Source organism: Lissotriton helveticus, chromosome 2_1 (assembly GCF_964261635.1).
Source record: "Lissotriton helveticus chromosome 2_1, aLisHel1.1, whole genome shotgun sequence".
NCBI classification, from domain to species: Eukaryota; Metazoa; Chordata; class Amphibia; order Caudata; family Salamandridae; genus Lissotriton; species Lissotriton helveticus.
In genome coordinates this window covers 1797376660-1797381429 of record NC_136059.1, presented here as the reverse complement: position 1 = coordinate 1797381429, position 4770 = coordinate 1797376660, and the positions used below count along the sequence as shown (strand labels likewise).

General features: G+C 41.8%; 1 pseudogene; it reads left to right on the top strand.

Moving 5' to 3' along the window:
- Positions 1-3459: 3459 nt before the first annotated feature.
- On the top strand, positions 3460-4467 carry LOC144819934 (dynein axonemal assembly factor 10 pseudogene; annotated as a pseudogene).
- The last annotated feature ends 303 nt before the right edge of the window (positions 4468-4770 follow it).

Below are 4770 nucleotides of genomic sequence, written 5' to 3'. Positions count from 1 at the left end.
TCACTCATTCATCCTAACTTCCAGGTACAGAACTGAATAACCCCTCGCAGAGAATTCTTTAGTCAGTCACTTGGCAAAAACAAACTTAACTTAAACTGTAACTTTCTATTCCCGCCCACGTATTAGGCTTAGGTCAGGTACACGGGGTAGGCGTATCTAGAAACACCAGTTGAGTACGTTTAGTCAAATGTATATGTGTATGTAATATATTTTATTCATTTTAAACCTTCATATGGCTTAGAAACCATATCAATGTTTTTACAGTATTATTTTATACTTCTGCTTCTAATGTATGCACTTTACTTAACTATAAGTATTGCAATAATATCGATCCATTTCTCTTGTATGAGAAAAGAGACTGATCAATAAATAACATCTTTTATTAAACACGCCCGTCTCTTCCTTTTCTCTACAATCTGATGAGACTAAGAATGCACGTACTGACTGAGTAAAATAAAATGCCTTTTGTTCACACGACTCTCGAGATACACTCTTGATTAGGGGAGAGCAAAGTTGTCATGTTCTATGGTTGTCAGAAACTAAATCCCTTCTTGTCTAATCAGGGAAGTTAATTCCTTCCTGAACATTCGAGAAAGTTTCTAGTGAACTCTGAGCTAGCTGGCAAACCCAAAACTTTAAGTCTAATATCGACAGTAGTAGACCTAGTTAACGTCTGGTCTAGGCCTATACTATTGAAGGTATTATTCCAATGCGCAGAGCCTATTGGGATAATAGGAACTACACTACAAAGGGAGTGCTCTATAATAAAAGTAAGATTTGAAAAATAAAAGCATGTGATCTAAATCTGTAAGCAGCAAGAACAACATTTCTAGTAGTTTTAGTAGGTTAAATGTGAACTGAAGGAAAATCCTACAACAAGAAACTTGTTCTGATGAATCTTTTTCACTAAACAATGTAACAGTGTAAGCTAGAATACCTTTCATGAGTTTGATGGAAACATACTGGTGAAATTATTTTTTGGGGCGCGTTTTTTTCTACCATATTTTTAAAGGCTGCACTCCTACTTAATCCCTCACCCCTCCTCATCTGTTTTTAAAGGGCTGTGCATCCTCAATTCCCATAACACTTTTACCCTTACACTTGCATTTAAACATTCTCAAGCCCCTCCACCTTCTATTCCCCTAGAACAGAGGTCTTCAAACTTTTTTAGGTTGAGCCCCCCTAGCTGAATTTTTTTAGATGTTGGGCCCCCCCACCAACTGTCAGAAATTTCTGGAATCTGGTACACTATATAATCGACCGCCATCCGCATATCCCAGGCCATATTTGGCAAATAACTGATTGAACCTACTACATCCACAACCACTTAGAAACATTAGCTCAAAACTTTACTGCTTGAAGTTTAACAATGGGCATTGTACATCTCAGTAGAAAAAAACAAATTACAATGTTGTTCAGCATATTAATCCTTGCACATAATGTTCATATTGTTAGATTTCTGAAACCATTGCTATAGATTTTATTAAAAAGGAGAAAGAAAGTGAGATCATTGGTTTCTTGCTATATAGATCACCATGGAGTACACCAGTTTCATGGTTCAGGGAGTTCCAAACTTTCCCTTCCTGGAGGTTTAGGTGCTCTATTATTGCATGTTGTTCGGTATTCTACAGCTTTTTCTACAAATTGATGCTTTTATCTAGCCTGCTTACCCTGATTCCTCAATCTTTCCATACGTGTTCTGCTGCCGTGCCTGGGCTACTAAAAACTCAGCTGCCGCTGCTCACCCTAAGCCTGGTCTGTTGATGTTAAGTTTGCGTTATGCTAGCTTGCTCTCCGTGGCCTTTCTGCCCTACATTGCTGTAAAGAGGAACTGGACTACAGTGGACAACATAGTCAAGATTATCTCACTCAGCTCCAATACTGACTGGGTGTACTTTTCTAAATAACTGAAAAAGCATGCTCCTAACCCTGCCTGTTACCACTGTCCAGGAGCTCCAGCTTGCCCTATCTTTTTAGTTGGGTACACCTTCATGCTTGATAGGACATCTCAGACTCACACGCCCCTAACATTATTGAAAAGCTATGCCTCCAAATGCACATTCCTCTGGAAGAACAAATACAGCAGTGCTACCAGGAATTTTTGACTCTCTTTAGCTTTATCTAAGAACAGAAGTTCTGTAGAACAAACAGGGCTTATCACCATTGCAAGAAGACTAACTTTGTGAGTGAACCTAAACCTAGTTAATCACAAAAAAGGAGATGTCTTATCTCATGGTAGGAAGCAAGATGTCACTACTTAAATGTCTTAAATGTATCGCTTGTGGAGCTCCTTACTGACCAGTCTTTCTTAATTACTACAACGGATAATGTACGTTGAAGTAAAGGTTGCACTCCACTCCTGACTGAATCTACATACATCCAAGTGCTCAACGCCTGTGACCAACTAGTAGTGGACGCGCTCTCCCCCAGTAGGCCTGGCTACACACCTCTGGCTACTCTATTTCCAGGCCTTACTCTGCTACCTTCATATAGTGTCTTCTGCTGCTTCCAATGGGACCATGAAGGGCAGTTACTACGAGGGCTACAATCAGTTTTTGCCCTGTCAGGCCTCCAGCTGTACTACCAGCATCTGGAGTATAAACATCCAACAGGCATAGGTGCTTTGGTGATGGACAGGTTATACACAATTTTAAATACCTCATTGAAAAGATGGGTTGGCAGTCACCATTGTCCTCGGCTAAAATGACTTGGGTGTGCATGTTGCACAGCTGTTGGGCATACCTCCTAGATCTGCTTGGAGGGCAAAAGCCAGAACACCAGAACTTTGACCCCAGTGACAATACATGAAGAGACATCACTTGGCCTTTGACAAAGTGACATCACGTCTTTGCTACTCAACTACACGGCTATCATTTTATCAACCTCAGAAATATGTTTGGCTGAGTGGACTTACAGGGAATCGTATGTGTGACCACAGGATCAAAGACATTTCTGAGAAAAAGAATGGGCCTGGCACAGCAGTCAGAAAAATACACAGAAGTACATTTTCATCATGTAACTGCGCTAAGACAGCTGCACCTTTTCAGTCACAGTTCTGAAAAACACGGACGATGGATAATTAGTAAAAGAATACACAAACTTGTTCAATGACGGCAGTTAAAAATCTAGTGAGCACCTGAGCATTTTCATCCACTGGGCTCTGATCTGTATTTACAGATTTCTATATCTCACCCATTTGATCGGTAGAGGTGAGGCACAGAATAACTAATTTTACTTTTTACTTCAATAGAAATCAGGCAGGCTCTCTGTGTGTATGCACATGTGCAGTTTTTGGTGGTTGTTTACAGTGACCATAGACACTGAAGAGTACTCCAGTTCTTGCTGGTAGGGATAGTGCACCAAGTCGTTCCTCTGTGTCCAAAGCTGAGGGCGGAGCGTTGCGCGTGTATTGTTGTCAAGAGCCAAGGCATAGGGGTTCCGACTGCCATAACTGCCACCATGTGCAGCCCACTGGAGAAGCCGCAGATCATCTGCCACATCCAGAAGTCACTTAACTACACTGTCTTTGATTGCAAGTGTCTGCCACACAGAGCCTGTTTTGTTTGTTTGGGCAACTACCCGTGGGGCACCGGCGTACTACAGATCTACGAAATCCAGCACGGAGAGGTGCAGCTGCTGAGCAAGCTATAAAAAGCCCAAGCCCATCAAATGTGGAACATTTGGTGCTTCAGCGCTACAGCGGTATCTTGCTACAGGAGATTTTGATGAAAACCTCAATGTGTGGTATTTGGAAGCAGCAGAAACCCCAGTTTACGGTGAAGGAGCGCCAGAAATTGTTACTGGGAGCAGAGATGGAACTGTGAAGGTATGGGATACTAGACAAAAAGGTATACCAGTCACCAACATGGAACCTGGAGAAGGAGAAACTAAGAGAAACTGTTGAACTGTAGCATTCGGACATGCATGCAATCAACAAGAATGTGCTGTCTGTGCAGGATATGACAATGGTGATATTAAGCTGTTTGACCTAAGAACCAGGTCTCTTCGGTGGAAAACTAACATTAAGAATGGGGTTTGCAGTGTCGAGTTCGACAGGAAGGGTATAATAATGAATAAACTGGTGGCCACTTCATTGGAAGGGAAGTTTCATGTTTTTGACATGAGAACCCAGCATCCGAAAAAAGGTTTTGCTTCTCTTGCAGAAAAGGCTCACAAATACACAGTTTGGCAAGTTCACCACCTGCCACAGAACAGAGATATATTTTTGACAACAGGAGGAGCTGGGAGTCTGCATCTTTGGAAGTATGAGTATCCCGCTCATCGGACGCAGAAAGATTCTGAAGGCATGGTGGAGGGGGTCGCAGGATCCGTCGCTCTTCTGCAGAATGTAACCTTGTCCACACAGCCCATTGCTAGCATTGACTGGAGCCCGGACAAACAAGGGCTGTATGTCTGCACGACCAGACCGTGCGAGACTTCATAGTGACTAAACTTAATAAAGTCTAAGGCAGATTGACGTCCAAAGAAAGCGCCACCAAAGACTGGAATGTATCCAAGGATTCTTATATTTTTTTTAAGTAGCTGTATTTGAAATGCTGGTTAATTTTAAACGGAACTACATATGTACATACCTCCGTTGAAAGTTGGACATTAAAGAGACCTTGTTTGATTAAGAACTTGCTGCCTAGAGGAAGCACCATAAGCAGGAAACATGTTTTCCTTTCATCCTTTTCAAATGTATATTTCGGGAAAACTTTTACAGATGTTTGTAATTGGGCGGAAGAGGGCACCTTTTCTTATCGTTCGGAA